This window comes from Lepidochelys olivacea (assembly GCF_965140295.1).
Source record: "Lepidochelys olivacea isolate rLepOli2 genome assembly, chromosome: 27".
Taxonomy (NCBI): domain Eukaryota; kingdom Metazoa; phylum Chordata; order Testudines; family Cheloniidae; genus Lepidochelys; species Lepidochelys olivacea.
Genome location: NC_140437.1, coordinates 12,715,371 through 12,732,779, shown reverse-complemented (window position 1 = coordinate 12,732,779; position 17,409 = coordinate 12,715,371). Strand labels below are relative to the sequence as shown.

General features: G+C 49.1%; 1 long non-coding RNA gene across 1 annotated transcript in view; it reads left to right on the top strand.

Annotated features, from left to right (window-relative positions):
- Window positions 1-1,421: 1,421 nt before the first annotated feature.
- Window positions 1,422-17,409, top strand: part of LOC311513641 — a 29,680-nt gene continuing 13,692 nt past the window's right edge. Inside the window, exons 1-2 of the long non-coding RNA XR_014709759.1 lie at window positions 1,422-1,521; window positions 16,356-16,553. This is a non-coding gene — a long non-coding RNA (uncharacterized lncRNA). The remainder of the gene's footprint in view (window positions 1,522-16,355; window positions 16,554-17,409) is intronic.

Genomic DNA, 17,409 nt, shown 5'->3' with positions numbered 1-17,409 from the left:
CACCATGAAATCTTTCACAGTGTAATGGGGAGGAGGTATCTGATCTGGATTTGTGTGCCCAGCTGAAACGGGACTTGAGTACAGCTGATGGGAAGAAAAGATCCCCGCCTCGAATGAGGCTCCAAGTGCAGACCCTGGAGAAGATATACCTGGGTATGGGCTCTGGATATTACTAACCCCTTGAAGAACAAGATGCTTCTGAGCTGAATTTCTCAGCCTATCCTGGGATGGACTCAGGGTGCAACATCCACGGGGAGAAAAGACATCTGGACGGGATTCCTCTACGATGAAAGCCAGGCTTGACGACTCCCAGGAAAGGGAGCAGAGGCTGGAAAGAGATTCGGCGCTGCCCTGGAATTGCGTCTGTGTTCAGCACCCCCAGCAGGAGGGGTGGGGAGGAAGATTTCTGTGCCCACCACCAGCACAGTAAGAGAAGGTGGCTTCATAGCTGTGAGATGGAGGGTACATAGAGGAGCTCTTGGATATATGCTGAAAGGGGAAGACAGTGTGTGTGGGTGGGTGTGTGAGACACACTCATCCACCTGCCCACCCCTTCTCTCTACCTCCCGTATTATGGCTGCTGCTATCTGCACTGGAGAAGGTACATGTGGTGTAGCTATCACCATCCATGAACTGGCAGTTGGCCCTGCGCAGGATTTATTACAGTGTGATTAGAACAGTTCATGGCAGGCTCCTTCCTAAGCAGGCTCCGCATTAAGGCAGGAGCTCAGTTTTCACACTGCTGCTAACTGAACAATTTGCCAGGCTAATGGGAGAACTAATGAGGCTGGCAGGAGGGGTGGAGAAAGCTGGGGGCTCCTTCCTTTGCAGGTGAAAGAGAGCCATGACATTTCCATGTGCTCCTCCGACCGACCCGGGGCCTTTCCGGAGGCAGAAGCAGACCCATCAGTTTTCCAACCTTAATCTTTACACACTCCAGACTCAGGGACTAGGCGCAGCCTTTGCCAGGAGTGTGGGATCAATTTGCAGGGGAAGCAGCCAGAGAGAGAGAGAGAGAGCGTAGTTACTGATTGGGCACATTATTAATTTTACCGAGATCTGATAAAAAAAACAGGACACCAATTTCAAAGTGTCCAAGTTGTTTCCCTTTTGCAGGGGACCTGTTGTCATGCAAATTGTTTTTGCCATTTTTTTCATTTGCCGGCATCTGTTTTCAGGAAGAAAATGTGGGTTTGCTGTGTATAAAAAAAGTCCGTCATTTTAAAGCAAATTTTGACAAAAGTGTCATGGGAAATGTTGGTAATGTAGAATTCTTTTAACAGAAAGTTTCAGGGTTTGGGGTGGGCGGGGGGAAACACCATGTTTTGATTAAACAACTTTTCATGGCTAAAATGTTAACCAGCTCGGATTCTGATCAATTCCTGGGCTTTTCAGAGAGAAACATACTTTCTTCCTTTGCAGGATATTTCTCCCCGGTTCACTGGCCAAGTCTTCATTGATCACGTTATGGGTCATGCAGTGCTAGGAGAGGTGGATGAAAGCAAAGCTGGGAGAATGGGTGTGAGTAATATTTTTTTATCTAGATGTCCCCACTTAAAATGGCTTGCTTTGGTGGCCTAGTGGCTAGAGCACAGGGGTGGGACTCAAGAGATCTGGTTCTTTTCCTGGTTCTGCCACTGGCCTGCTGGGTGAGTCATTTCAATGCTCTGTGACTCCGTTTCCCCATCTGTAAAATGAGGCTAATGACACTGCTCTTCTTTGTAAAGCACTTTGCGTTCTACTGATAAAAAGCAGTATATAAGAACTAGGTATTATTGAGAAGGAGAGTGGTCTAGTTCTAAAAGGAGGAGGCTCTAAGATCCAGGTGGTCTACATGCTATGCTTTTGCCCCCCTCTAAGACAGGAATGTGGCCTCAGGGCTTATGGCTTTGTGCTATGCGTCTGGGTTCCAGCCCTACCTCCGCAAGGGGAAATATGCTTTACAGTAAGGACTTCCAGATTCTATTTCCCCCTCTGTCCCTCCAACCTTGGTCAAATCGCTGACTCAGTTTCCCTACCTGTTGTGATTTACCTTCCCTTGCTTGCAGCAATGTTGTGACACTGAATTAATTAATCCTTGTACAGGGATCTGAGGAATTCTGGAAGGAGAATATATTAGACTGCTGCCGACCTCTCTTGCAGTATACTGTTCAGACAGCAAAGAAATCTGGGATGGGAAAATTCTTGTTTCATTTCCAAGCCCAATTCTAAAACAACAGAGGTTTGGAAACACTAACCTGTTCTCAGTTGCTCTTTATTTTAATTGTTCTTTTGCGCCAAGGGAAAGCTCCTCTTTTAGCAATCAGGACCATGCCCCCCTGGTCGTACAGCAGACGAGACCTGAATCTCACCTTCACTCACTTGGACCCAAAGGGCAAATCTGGGAGGGAAGATGCTCTGATTCTCTGGCTCCCTCTGGGATTCTAAAGGTCAGGGTGGCTGGCAGCTCTCATTACATGGGCTAGAACCAGTTAATTAACTATTTTTCCTTTGAGTTTCTTGGATAAATTCGAAGAGAGACCCTCAACTTTCTCCCCACAGTTCCTGGAGAAACATGATTCACATGCCCAGGGGGTGTGAAGGTCAAAGTGTGGAGAGAGGCTTGCGGGAGGGTGGATCCAGAGTTCAGGCACAAGTTATTCGAGCTACAGCTGGGCGGAAGGGGCACTATTGCATTCCCAGTTAAGTTTAGATTCTGGATTTGTTACTGCGCCAAGTCTAAGGCTTGACTGGTAGAGACAAGGACCAGAGCTAGGATTGGGTGCAAAGGGTGCCGAGATACTTGCAAGCTGCCCTCATGGACTCTCATCCCCTACTGGAGGCATCTCATGATAGTGCCTGACCCCATGGGATTCCCTCCATGTCAGATGGCAGAGAGCTGACGTGATCAGCTGTTCTGATGAGTTTTCTGCCAGCGTGGGCCAAACACATAGAAGGGATATGGCTGCATTCCAGATCACAGTTTGAAAGCTAACCCTTCTGTGATGGGGTGTTCACCCCACACTAGCCTAGAAGGGGTTAATGAGGCTGAGAAGGGGGCCAGTGAACCAGCCAGGCAACAGCTGAGGGGAATTCGGTAGCCTCTGAATGATGATGGAGCCCAACTGAGAAAGAACAGGCAGGGCTAGTATAAATCCAGGAAGCTGGCAGAAGAAAAGGGCTGCAGAGAGGGAGTCTGCAGCTACTGTCTGGCTGATAGAAAGGGAAGGAAACAAAGCAACCCACCCAGTAGAAACCGCTGGGGATCCAGGCTCTGAAGGAAGGATTTATCCTGAAGGGTGGTGGAGTGAAGGCTTGAGAGAAGCAGAGTGAGAAAAGGTCTCAGGGAAGGTCAGCAAGGTGGGACATTGCAGAGCTCAGTGGCTGATTAGAGGGTCGCTGAGCTGGAACTGGAGTGGAGAGCAGGCCTGGGTTACCATACCAGCCACTGGGGAAGTAGCATGATCTGGGCAGTGAATGGGAAGACTACCTGAGACCGTTTATGTGGAGAGACTTTGGTACCCCCAGAAGGGAAAAACACACAATGTGGCCAGAGGGCTAAGCCACAAAGAACACCCAGAGAGAATCATAGAATATCAGGGTTGGAAGGGACCTCAGGAGGTCATCTAGTCCAACCTCCTGCTCAAAGCAGGGCCAATCCCCAATTTTTGCCCCAGATCCCTAAATGGCCTCCTCAAGGATTGAACTCACAACCCTGGGTTTAAGCAGGCCAATGCTCAAACCACTGAGCTCTCCCTCCCCCACACTGAGAGAGGCATCAGTGTGCATGTGCAAGTGACAGAAGGGGGCATTGCTCCTGGAAAGAGCTAAGCCCCAGAGCAGCCAGCAGGAGGTGCCCTAGCAGTAAGGGTATCTGGTGGCACCTTCTGAGTTAGGATAGAATCCAGAAGCAAAACCACAGGTCTCTGTTTAGATTGGGGATTCACTCTCCAGGCTGTGCTGAATGAGGGGAGGGACTAAAATGCCCTTTGATAGGTAGCGGGAAAGGACAAAAGAGATGAATGGACTGAACGAAGACCCCAATTCATTTCACATCAAACGACAAGGGCTTTTATTCCCACTACAACCATAGGCAGAATTTGAACTAGCAATGAGTGGGGGGTGGGAAGGGGAAGAAGCACCATGTCCATCTAATCTCCCTCTAATTACTAAAATTCACTAGCCAGCAAAGTTAAAGTAGGACAACCTGCTCCTGGGAGAGTGAAAGCAGTGACATTTATATATTGCTGGAAATAGTCCAGTCCTGCATTGAAGGAGCACAGCGCCCGGGTAGTGTGGGGATGGAGAGGATAGCTGTCCATGCTTTCATGTTGTAGAAACTAATTTATTGTCATTTATATGAGCCCCTACTTGTGTTAGGCACAGTACAAAAAAATCAACAACGAGGCGTCCTTGTGGCACCTTAGAGACTAAGAAATTTATTTGGGCATAAGCTTTCGTGGGCTAGAACCCACTTCATCAGATGCACGGAGTGGAAAATACAGTAGGCAGGTCTAAATACACAGCACATGAAAAGGTGGGAGTTGCCTTACGAAGTGGGGGAGGTCAGTGCTAACGAGGCCAATTCAATCATGGTGGATGTGGCCCGTTCCTAGCAGTTGTCAAGAAGGTGTGAGTATCCACATCTACCCTAATTGAATTAGGAGAAAATGTGTGACTCAGGCCGACTTAAATCTCCCATGGATGCAAAGCCTGAGACTAGTGCCCTCTCCGCTAGATCACACTGCCCCTCTTGGGAAAGGAGAGGACTTCAGTCTCCTGAGTTTAGCAATGCAGCAGACTTAAATACAAAAAAATCCCCAGTCATCTTTCTTATCCCAACTCCTTTGTTTGAGGAAATCTGCTACTTTGAACATAATCTCAGTCCTGGATGCTCAGGGAGTCGCCAATCCCACCCTAGGAAAGCATGAGGAACAGAGTAGGAACCCAGGACTCATGGTTAAAATCAGTTCCCTCTCTCTGCTCCCCTCTGCCATCTCTGACTGACCCCTCCTGGTATGGTTTATGCATCTGGAGACTTGGTTTTCTCCAATAAAAGTTCAGTCGATATGGTGCAAGTTTCCTAATGCTGACAATGAACTGGGCCGTTTGAAACAGCCTAGGATAGAGAGAGCAGAACGTGGGGCACAGAGAGAGAGATTGAGACTTAACAGCGAAAATGTAAATGGCTCATTTCCTGTACTGCTCCATCTCCAAAAAACAAGATTATACAGCTGGAGAAATAACAGGGGCGGTCGAGTGGCGAGGGCTACAAACAGCAAATGAACATCCAGTCACATGCTCAGTGGACCCTTAGCTTTATTTTGTGGGACAGACATTTAAAGGTGGAATTTTAAGGCTCTGACAGGGGCAGGTCAAGCTTAACCTCAGCCTGACTTGCTGAACCCCTTCAGAAGGGCTCGGGGTAAAATCGACTCCCTACTTTCTGTTGATGTGCAGCACTTCTGGGATGCTCCATCCACCTTTCTCCTACACAGCGGGGGGAGGGGGTTCGGGGGGGGGAGAGGGATAATAAAGGCTCTTGTTGTATCCTTGCGGGTCTAGGGAAGTTATCTAAGGTCTGTCGTGATGGAGATGGGGCCAGACCTAAAATCCTGAACCAAACACTTCAGGCTTTGGGGAACTTCGGCTTTCTTCTCCTCCCTACCACCTTTTCTATTTATATATCCAGCATTGTGTCCCTCTGGCCTTTTGAAGTTCTTGGCTGGTCTTTCCTCCTCCCGCACCAGGTATGGAACCTCTGTGAGTGCTAATACCCTGGCCATTCCATTTCCCTACGTCCACCAAACCTCCAGGAGAACTTCTTGAGAAGTAAGGTGGTTTGTCTTCATATTCAAGGCCCATCATAGCCTATCCCTATCATCTCTTTTGCTATCAAGATGTCTAGTCCTGCCTCCGACCAGCCCCTGATCCCAGCCTCCATCGCCCACCTGTTACTTCTTCAAACAAGCCCCTTTGCTTTGCTGCCCCCCAGGCTTGGGAGGCACTCCCTGTAACCGTAAACATGTGCAAAATGACCTTCCTTCAGATCCTTCCTTAAAACTCTCCTGTGCTGTGAGGCCTACAAAAAACTTGACAACAGCTAGGCCTCTGGTGAGCTCAGACCACTGCCCGTCCTGCTGACCAATCTTGTCTCATTGTTTCCTTATACTCTGTCCATCTGCATCCATCCGTTGTCTCTTGTCTTAGACTGTAAGATATTTGCGGCAGGGACTTTTTGTTGTGTTTGTATGGTGTCTAGCACACTGTGATTAGGACTCCTTAGAGCAATACAAATAATTATAATGGGAGAAACCAAGTGAAGTGTCGCATCCCATCACTTTAAGGACACCAAACAGTTGATGTCTGCATTGGGCCTGGATATGCATCCCAAGAGATCTTTTGATAGCCCCAACATATCACCAAAATTGCCCCGGGTTCTTTGACTGCCTCACACAGACGGCTCCTACAATATCTAGCTTGGGGCTATGTGTTCCTAACGCTATATCCTCTCTTCCACTCCCTGAGCTACGGGACAAGCCCTTAAATAATTTAATTCAATTGGGCCTTATGGTCCCTGCCAGCGAAGTTGACTGATTGCAAGACCTCTGCTCTCCCCTTTCCCCAAAGGCTGATCTTTCATTTAAAGTGCTTTTCCAGGTCTGTTACGGAGGGAGGATGTGGAACATACCAGCCCTGATTAGCAAGAGAGCAGCTGAGAATGAAAACTTCAGAGCTGAATTTTAAACAACCCCAAAGGTTGGGGGCAGAGGGCCCAGATTCTGTGCTGCAGCCCAGAATAAACAGCGCAGCGTGCTCCGGCCATTCCTCATCCCACCTCCCTCTTGTCCTCTGTGGCCAGGCTGCATGGGAGGAAGTTTGGCATAGAGAAGCCTATGCCAGCCACATGCCACCTGTGAACTGGATAAATTCCCTGGGACACTATTCAACCTAGTTTACACTGTGGAAAATTCATCCTTAAAAATTCCCTTTTCATTAACATGGTCCAAATTAAGTGTTGGCTGGACTGTTCGCAGAAAGCAATGCACAGGGGTTTCTTCTTATCTACTACACTACTGGGAGAGTAGTAGGGAAAGAGAGTTAAACTCTAGTTCACAGGCATATTTGATCCAGAAGCAAGTTTGGATCTGCCTTTATTCAGAACCAGAGCTAGGGAAATAATGAATTATAAAAAATTGTTTCAGGTCAACCCAAAAATAATTTTTTTTTTTGTGGTTATGTTCAGCATATCAGAAAGTTGAAGACAAATTAGTTTGGGCTCAAAGTAAATGTTTCATTTGACCCAAAATGAAACATTTCAACAGTGAACATTTATAACGTTTAAGTATTTTTAAGAATAAATTTAAGAATGAAAAGCTGTTTTGAATTTAGACACGGAAGTGTTTCATTTAGCAAAAGTCAAAATGGAACATTCTGAGTTTTTTCCCCCGTGACCAAAGCAATTTGATGAAATCAGCACAAATTTGCACAATGTTTTGAGGTCACGGTGGTTAATTAAATCAACTGAACATGAGCTCCCAGTGCTATGCTGTGGCCAAAAGAGCTAATGCGATCCTTGGGTGAATAACCAGGAGGGGGTTTGAGTAGAAGCAGAGGGGTAATTTTATTGCTGCTGGAATCCTGTGTCCAGTTCTGGTGTCAACAATTCAGGAAGGATGTTGGAAAACTGGAAAGGGGTCAGAGAAGAGCCACGAAAAAGATTAAAGGATCTGAAAACCTTCCTGACCGTGATTGACTCAAGGAGCCCAATCTGTTTAGCTTAACAAGGAGATGGTTAAGGGATGACTTGACTAGTCATTAAGTAGTTACATGTGAAACAAATATTTAATAATCGGCTCATCAATCTAGCAGAGAAAGGTAGAACATGATCCAATGGCCAGAAGTTAAACTGAGACAAATTCAGACTGGAAATAAGGTGTACATTTTTAACAGGCAGGATAATTAACCACTGGAACAATTTATCAAGGGTCGTGGTGGATTCTCCATCACTAGCAATTCTTAAATCAGGGTTGGATGTCTCTCTAAGAGATCCGCTTTAGGAATTATTCTGGGGAAGTTCTCTGGCCTGAGTAACACAGGAGGCCAGATGAGATGTTCGCAATGGTCCCCTCAGGCCTCGGACTCTATCGTGCAGTACACAGGAAACACCACAGCAGCATCTGGAAAGCCTATGCGATGGTTTGTCCCATACTCAGGATTCGATCACTTGCAGTGCAGGGGATTTGACGTCCTGCAGCATGGAGCTATTTATCGCCGGGGCAGTGTTAGCGGGAGGTGGAATGGATCTCTTTCCTTTGCCACGCTACAAACATTGTGTCCGTCCCATCAGGACTTGACCACGTTTTTCTGTTTTCGTGCTCATTTCTCTTTATGTGCCTCTGGTGACCCAACGCAAGCTGTAACCTTTCGTCTCTGCTAGCACGAGCCGAGATGCGGTGGCTGATGTTCATTAACACACTTCTGCCCTTTTGTGTTACCCCAGGTTGGAGCATGCCTGTGGAATGTGTCTCCACATCTCTCTTGGTCAAGTGAGGAAGGGATCCTACTGGATTATTAATAAAAACAGCAGCGCGTGGGGGGAGAACTGGCAGGCAGGGGTGAATGACTGAAGCAAAAGCTCTTCTGCATCGCTACAGAGATTTCCCATTCTATAGGCTCTGTATACAAAGGATGGTTAAGGCACTGGACTGAGCTGGGAAGCCTGGGTTCAAATCCCGAGTTTGATTTTCTTGAAGAGGGGGGAACGCCAAGCATTCCCAGGGCCTTGGCTGAACTGGGGGAGTGCTAATGAAGAGCCCGGCAGTAGGGGCAGGGATTTTAGGTCATAGAATATCAGGGTTGGAAGGGACCTGAGGAGCTCATCTAGTCCAAGCCCCTGCTCAAAGCAGGACCAATCCCCAATTTTTGCCCCAGATCCCAAAATGGCCCCCTCAAGGATTGAACTCACAACCCTGGGTTTAGCAGGCCAATGCTCAAACCTCCCCTCAATGCTCAAACCTCCCCAGTGTAGCTATCCCTCCCCTCAGGTCTTTGTTACCCACAGTTTTCGAAAGAATTTAGCTCTCATTTAAGGTGCATCTACACAGCAGTTAAACACATGTGGCTGGCCCGGTCTGCTTACTTGGGCTGCGGGGCTGTCAAATTGCTGTGCCAACATTTGGGCTCAGGCTGGAACCTGAGCCCAAGCCTTGCAAGCCGGAGTCAGCTGACCCAGGCCTGCTGCAGCTGTGCCATGGGTCTTTTATTCCAGTGTAGACATACCCTTAGGCACCTCGTTACAAGTCAGGTTTTCACAATGGGTCAGGGCCCACTGTGCATTTTATGGCCAGATTTTCAACACTGCTCAACTCCCAACATGCTAAGCGCCCATGAAATTCTGAGCCTTAGCAGCTGGGCCTCAGTTTCCCCATCTGTAAAATGGGGATCATTGTATTTCTCCTCTCTCAGACTTTGCCTGTCTAGTCTATTGAGACTGAAAGCTCTTGGGGGCACGGATTGTTTTGCTATGTCTCCATACAGTGCCTAGCACCATTGGGCCTCAATCCAGATCGGGGCCCCAGGCACCGTTGAATTAGTAACGATAGATTTACTTAAGAAAAAGCAAACTTATGGCTAACACTCCCCACCAAAGGAACCTGCACCCCAAACTCAAAACAAACTCTTGGAAGGATAAGAAAAATGTGGTTCCATTTTTTCAAGCATATTGTTTTCCCATTGGCCTTTTCACTTTCAGTCCCCAGTTTGAATTCCACAGTCAAGGCTGTTCTTGTGATGATGCATAGAGGTTGGAGCGTGAAACCGGGAGCCAGAGGGGCTGCGAGACCTAATTTATTAATGTTTATAAAAACACTTCGAGAGAGAAAAGTGTTTCTGGCTGGACAGAAAGCAGGAAGTGCTTTAAATCAATGGAGAAATCCTGTTCTCAGATTTCTAGTCTGCCGAGTCTGCCTAAGGTTCGGAGCAGTGTGTCACCTTTGTTTGATTATTGTTTGGTGATACAGTTCCTTTCACCCATCTTTAGCATGGTGGCCCATTGAAGACAAAGCATCATCCCTCTCTACTGGTGGCAGAGGTGCCTTGGCTGATGGTAGACTGATTCATGGAAGCTAGATAGATTCATGAAGGATAGGTCCATCAATGGCTATTAGCCAGGACGGGCAGGGATGGTGTCCCTAGCCTTTGTTTGCCAGAAGCTGAGAATGGGTGACACAGGATGGATCACTTGATGATAACCTCTCTGTTCATTCCCTCTGGAGCACCTGGCATTGGCCACGGTCAGAGGACAGGATACTGGGCTTGATGGACCTTTGGTCTCTCCCAGTATGGCTATTCTTATGTTCTTATGTCCCTACCTATTCAAGCTTGAAGAGACATGACTGGGCATTTCACTAGCTGTTGATCTCTCTCACCCAGGTGGTTCCATAGTTCCCCAGCAGTGGAGGGCACATGGATTGTGAGTGGGTTATTATGCTCGGCTGATGCTACAGGGCAGAGCCACAATGGACAGTGCAGTGTGACTAATTGACAACATGCTCTCAGAGGCTGTGGCAGAGAGAGAGAGGACGGGAAGAAAGAGGCTCTTTCCTTTGCTTTTTAAACTGCTCAGGCTATGAGCAGCGGCTTCCCACTCGCCCTGCTGTGTCATTCCTGCAGGACCCCTGCAGCATTGACCTTCTCACTTCCAGCAGGATGCTGGTGGGGGCCTGGAAGTGACCCCCCTCCAGCCGTTGTTTGAATGTCCAGGATGTTTCCTGCATGGATGGGCTTTTAAGCAGGACAAGACAGAGCTTGAGCTCTTCCACACTTGAGTTGTCTTGATGCCTCGGCGAGCAGCTGGTCTTCGGCACATAAAGGATCCCAGATACCACTGGGCCCGCGTCAGCTTCACACACAATGGCTGGGTTGTGCTGAAGCATGAAAGGCTGTAAAAGGGGCGGGGGTGGGGGGAGTGGGAGGGGAGAAATTTTGGGGTGGGGGGTGACTCTCTAGTGTCTGTGTTGGCATCTTTATGTAGACAGCAAAATGGTTTAAATTAAAGCAGTTAAGTTAATAATAAAAGCTGAAGATTAGAGGGAATTTTTGCCCTGGTAGGATCTTGCCCCCTGTTCCCCACCTCCCAAAACAGTTTGCATGACAAAGCATTCCCCCATGCGGATTTTATTCCCTTCCCCCCGCAATGTCTCGGAAGTCTGGGCTGCAGCATGTTTGCTCCCTTGGGCCTTTGAATGGAGATTTTATTGCAGCTAATAAATGTTATGATTGCAGCCTTGCAAAATGCCACTCGCCCATGCGCTGGGGCTAGTCTCTGTTTTGATGAACGGGTGAAATATCACTAATCTTCTGATTGCCCTCTGGGGGCAGAGCAGGCGCGTAGGTGGGGTACCAAGGTTGGCGAGTTTGCAGGCCATTACTGGGGCAGATTCGCGTGCCGGTTCAGGGAGGGAGAGGAGGCTGTTTGGTCCCAGTGAGGATACAGTAGGGCTCCTGGAGCTGCCCCTAAATTGTACCCCTGTTATAATTACCCTGGCCTTGCCCCTCCTCCAGCCTGACCCTACCCTACCCTCCACTGCCAGCCCACTCTTGCAAGCTTTGGAGTTGCTATGGAGGCAGGGCAGAGCCTCTATAGTCCTGGGAAATCAGGAGACCTGGGTTCTGTCCTCGGGTCTGCCATGTAATCATGGCCAAATCACTTTGTCTTTGCTTCCTCTCCCACCCTTTGTCTATTTAGACTGTAAAGTCTTCAGGGCAGGGACTGTCTCTCACCATGTGAATATTGCCCAGGGAGGTTGTGGAATCTCCATCATTGGGGATTTTTAAGAGCAGGTTCGACAAACCCCTGTCAGGGATGGTCTAGATAATACTTAGTCCTGCCTTGAGTGCAGGGGATTAGATTAGAACAGGGGTTCTCAAACTTTTTCTTTCTACGCTATAAAAACTCCACAGCCCAGCCACAGTAACTGGTTTTCTGCATGTAAAAGCCAGGGTCAGTGTTAGGGGGTAGCACGCAGGGCAATTGCCTCGGGCCCCACGCCACAGGAGCCCCCACGAAGCCACATTGCTCAGGCTTTGGCTTCAGCCCTGGGTGGCGGGACTTTGGCTTTCTGCCGAGGGCCCCAGTGAGTCTAGTGCTGGCCCTAATTGGCGAACTTCCCTTTCCCCCCCTCCCCCCCGAAACCTGCTCACTGAGGACTACTGGATTAGAAGACCTCTTGAGGTCCCTTCCATGCCTACAATTCTATGTGCAGTACCTAACACAAGAGCACCCTGATCTTGTTTGCTGCTACTCTGTTGTAAGCCACAGTCTCCCAAGCCTGGCTTCATGGGAAACTCCACGACGGAGCCTGCTTTCCTCTGCAGACCTGAGTGTCAGTGGTCTTTATTCCTTTATACAGCCCTGTGAATGCACGTGGGGCTTTATCATAGAAAATCAGGGTTGGAAGGGACCTCAGGAGGTCATCTAGGCCAATCTCCTGCTTGAAGCAGGACTAATCCCCAATTTTTGCCCCAGATCCCTAAATGGCCCCCTCAAGGATTGAACTTGCAACCCTGGGTTTAGCAGGCCAGTGCTCAAACTACTGATCTATTCCCCCCCAAAATTTATGGAGGCAGCTAGAGACAGACTCTCTTTTGCTGCTTTTGTTTCTGTTTTCACTCAGATCCAGATCTGAACACAGCCCTTGCCCCCCTCAGCTCCACCCCCCCAATCCCTATGTCAATTCTAGTTTCTCTCAGCCTTTGAAGGGGGCCCCTGGGCATAGCAAAAATCCAGAGCTCAGCACAGACTCGGTATAAAATTAATAGAGGACAGCAATTCCTTCCCTGCTGCCGTCCCACATGGCCCCTTGTGGCAGGGACACATCTGAGGTCAAGGGTCGGGCCCTCCTCTTGAACAGAGGGTCAGATCCTCAGCTGGGGCAAATGGGCCAGGCTCCACGGATGTCAAAGCTCGTGCTCACCAGCTGAGGCTCTGGCTCATTGATGTGAATGAAGCTCTGCTGATTTACACCCTCTTGGGCCCAGATTCAGTCCCTGAAAGGGTCTGGGTTAGCGGGGGTGAAGGAGCTCTGGGTCAGCCCTTAGTCTGCTATCGGGCCAGGGAAGGGTAGGCACCTTTCTCTTTCTAGAGATTTTACAGAATCTCCCTACCCTCGAACGGCCGAGACACATTACAGAGAGGCGGGGACAAAAGCTGCTGCTTTTTCCACCAGATTCCTCCCAGCCCTTAATATCTTTGGGAAACTCGCCCTTGGAAGCAGATTTTCCTGAAACACACACAACTCTGAAACTCTATCTGGGGAGAAAATTCTAATTGGCCATGACAGAGAGGCCCTTCCCCGGTGCTCTGGGTGCGCATCAGCCTTCTCTTGTTTCGGAGCATGTTTGTATTTGGTCTCTTTTGAATGTGTCTTTTTTCCCAAGGTTTTCTGTTTTATTGAGTCTCCTCGGACTGTTCCCCTGGGTCCAGGCATGCTCGGGTTTATGGGTTTTCTTGCGACCTCGAAAGCAGCAAGGGCCAGCTGGGCAGCTGCTCAGTGGTAAGAGGCTGATTTGGTAGAGCAGGAGTTGTCCACTAATTATGGGCCATGGACTTTCTAGGCTTTATTAATAAACTAAATTCTAATGGGGGCTGGTGGGGAACTCTCCATCCTTGTCCTCAAAGGAAATCTGCGCAAATCCTTCATAAGATAAGCCTGGGCCATTAAATTCATAGATTTGGCTAGACCTACCTTCAAAATACTGCAATGGCGCAGCTGCTGTAGCTATGTGGATGAGAGAAGCCCTCCCATCGACATAACCCTGTCTACACTGGAGGGTTAGGTTGGTCTAACTGCGTTGCTCAGGGGAGTGGACTGTAAATTTGTAGTGTAGACCTGGCCGCTGCTAGACACCAGAAATCATGGGCTCCATAGCAAGACTGGTTTTGTCTCATTAAAACAATCTGTAACCCACTTGCTCTCCTTTGTCCTGTGACTGCTGAGGTGTTAATTGCCCACTTCGTTTACTCCTTGTGCTTGCTAATCTGTTCCACCCTGACACCCTGCGACACCCTGAGGCCTAGTCTACAGGAGGAAGTATAACAATGTCGCTCAGAAGGTGTGAAAAATCCACACCCTTTGAGCAATGCACTTAAACAAGCCTAACCCCCTGTGTAGACAGTGCTAGATTGACAGGAGAATTCCCTTGTTGCTTTCACCAAAAGAAGTTGCTTTGAAAAATTATATTACCTCAGGTTTCAGAGTAGCAGCCGTGTTAGTCTGTATTCGCAAAAAGAAAAGGAGGACTTGTGGCACCTTAGAGACTAACAAATTTATTTGAGCATGAACTTTCGTGAGCTACAGCTCACGATGCGTCCGATGAAGTGAGCTGTAGCTCACGAAAGCTCATGCTCAAATAAATTGGTTAGTCTCTAAGGTGCCACAAGTCCTCCTTTTCTTTTTATATTACCTCACGCACCTGGTCTCCCTCGTATCTGGGACCAACACAGCTACACCAACACTTCACGCAACTTTGTGTGTGGTCAGTCTGAAACGGAATTAAACCTGCAAGTAGTTCTATTATCTGGGCTTAGCATTCGACTGTTTAATGTTACCCACGCAAACTAAACCGACCTCAACTTCGTTTCATTTGAGTTGAGACCAGCCACACGCAACGCTGAATGCTGGGCTGAAGAGCAGCGCCAACCACTCCACTGCGCAGGCCTAAGGCAACTGTCTACCATTAGGAGAAAGCTGGTCTGAGCAGGAGATGGAGCCTTCTCGGGGCTGGTCCAAGACTGGAGTGAACTCCCCTAGGACTTACGCACCCTCATAAACCTCTCCACCTTCCACTCCATGGGGCTGGTGCACTTCTCCAACTGGCCTTCGCCAATGGAAACACAGAGCAGCCTGGACAATCCCCTGCCTCCTGTCACAGGGCGTATCCCTCGCACTGGTGCTGAAAAGGAGAAGGGAAGCTGGAGAGCTCTGTTAGGGCAGCTGGTTGTATCTTGAGGGTGGGCCAGGCCCAATTAAAGACGAGTCCTAGCTGAGGAAGGGGCTGGGTGAGAGGGAGCCCAGCTGCAGGGAGAGAAGGAAAACTACGGTCCCTTTCATGACAGTAGGGAGACTGGCAAGGTCAAAGAGGAAGCTCAGGGAACCCTGTCCTGGGGAACTCTGGCAAGAGGCCAGGAGAGAGATGGGGAAGTACTGCCCACACAATTCTCCTCCAGGGGAGAGGGTGAGAGAGCGAATGACCCGTATGTGATAAATGCTAGTCACGTCCCTTAACGCACAATTGCAAGGTGCTCAGGCATGACTAGGGCTCCGTGGCAACACAAATCATATCATATTAATACAAATCATAATACACTGATGAGAGCAGTATAAGAATCCAAATAGAATCAAAGCTAATGTGACCAGTTTTAAACCAATGGAGGAGCGTCCGCACAGGGATTTGCACCAGTTAGCTAAACAGGTTTATACACTGTTTGGTTTTTTTTTAAGTTAAACTGGTGCCATTTATGTGTGGCCGCAAGCCCTGGGAATCAGGCCCACAGTAATGCAGAGGTGGGAACATCAGAGGAATAGCTGGCTCCCATGCCTCAGGGAAGAGGACAGACAACGAGAGGTTTTGTAATTAGCACTGGAGATACATTTTTCAAAGGCAGGGAGGCCTCTTCAGCAGTTTGGGGGAGATTAAGCAACACAAAGGTATGTTTTGATTGTATAGATTAGGTGATACCATTGGCAGCATTTCACAGGAACATAAAGAAGGATCTTAACATTTCAGAAGATCCAGAAAACCTTGGGCTGAACGCAAAGGAGCATTGAGAGAAGGAACAAACTTTTTTTTTTTTTCCAGGTCTTATATAATATTTACCTGGAGGGAGATGACTCAGCTGTTGTGCCATCTGGCCAGATTCTTTCTACACAGACAATAGCATAGAGAAGAGAAGCACTCCATCCCAAGATGCAGGCCAGGGAGTTGGGTTGGGAGGGATAATGGGATTTACAAAATCCTCACGTGGATGGAAATGTGTGATAGATTTCTTTAAAGGTGTCAGTGAAAAGGCAAGCTGGGGGCCGGGGTCGGAGATGTATTTCAGTCTCCCCCTGTAACAATGGAAACTTGACTTCAGTAGGAGTTATCCCTCAGGGAACAACTGGGCCCACTGATAATCCATGTGGCTGCAACTATGGGTCTCATCACCATTGTATCTGGGCACCTCCCAGCCACAAATGAATTTACCCTCGCAGCAGGCCTGTGTGGGAGGCCATTTTACAGATGGGGAACTGAGGCAGAGCAAGGTAAAGCAATTTGCCAAAAGAGTTAGTTAGAAGGAGTGGAGTCCAATCTGACGAAACGCTTGTTCACAGCTTTAACCACCAGGAGCCAACCAGCGGACCGAATTCGGAGATGAATCCTGGTCACGTGTCACCTGAGGCACCATGCGCATCCGCTAAGAAGACCACACAACCATCCTTCATGCATAGCTAAACCCCTGCAAGCTTTAATGGAGAGAGAGAGAGGGAAAGACATCACGTGGCCCGCTGTGGCTGGTGCACAAACAAAGGGTAAGGCACCTGCTATAATACCTGCTGAGGGAGTTTTCCTCTTGCTCAAGTGTCAGAGACTTGTGTCTTTGAAGCTGCTCCCAGCATGGCAGGGACACAGGCGCATCTGCTTTTTGCAGTGGACAGGTACAATGCAGCGTTGCGTGGCAAATGGAGAGAGCGCCTGGGGAGCGTCCCTCGTCTTTCTTTGGAATTTGAACGGCTCAGGGGGCTGTTGAGTGGTTACAGTTCACGGGGTGGGGGGGGGCAACAGGGAGAGACTCCCCCCCCCCCCCGCAGCAATCTCAGTGGACCCAGCCCTTCGTGCTGGCTTAAGCTGGTGCAGGTCAAGAACGCGCGAAAAAGGAAAACCCCCCTCACATCTGTAAACCGCTGCAGGTGAGGAAAGGGGAGCTCGGCTCCCCCTTGGAGCACCCACTCAGGGCTCACTCGGCAGGAGAGGCACTAGCCGAGGAGGAAAACCCACCCAGAAGCTGCTGCGGCCAAGAGGCATCCACGTCTCAAAGGGTGCACCTGGCCCTCGGCTGCTGGCCTGGCAGGGGAATGCGCTTCACGCCTGAGCGGCACGGAGGTTGCTCCCGGTGTGCTAACCCACCCTGGCATCTCCTGGCTGCAGCTGCGGATGGGCGGGGGGAGTGATGAGCCTGTTGCAGGGGGATTTATCGTAGCGGGGCTCCTTGAACGTTAGCATAGCCTTCCCCTCCCTGCCCCCAGGCCCTAGGACAGCAGCACATCCACCCTGCCCTCAAATATTTGATGCCCAGCTGGGGGGGGGGGGAGCCATCTGTCGGCCAGAGCACTCGAATAGGAAGCTGTAGTCTCTTCTCAGCGCTGCAGCTGACCTGCTGCGTGACCT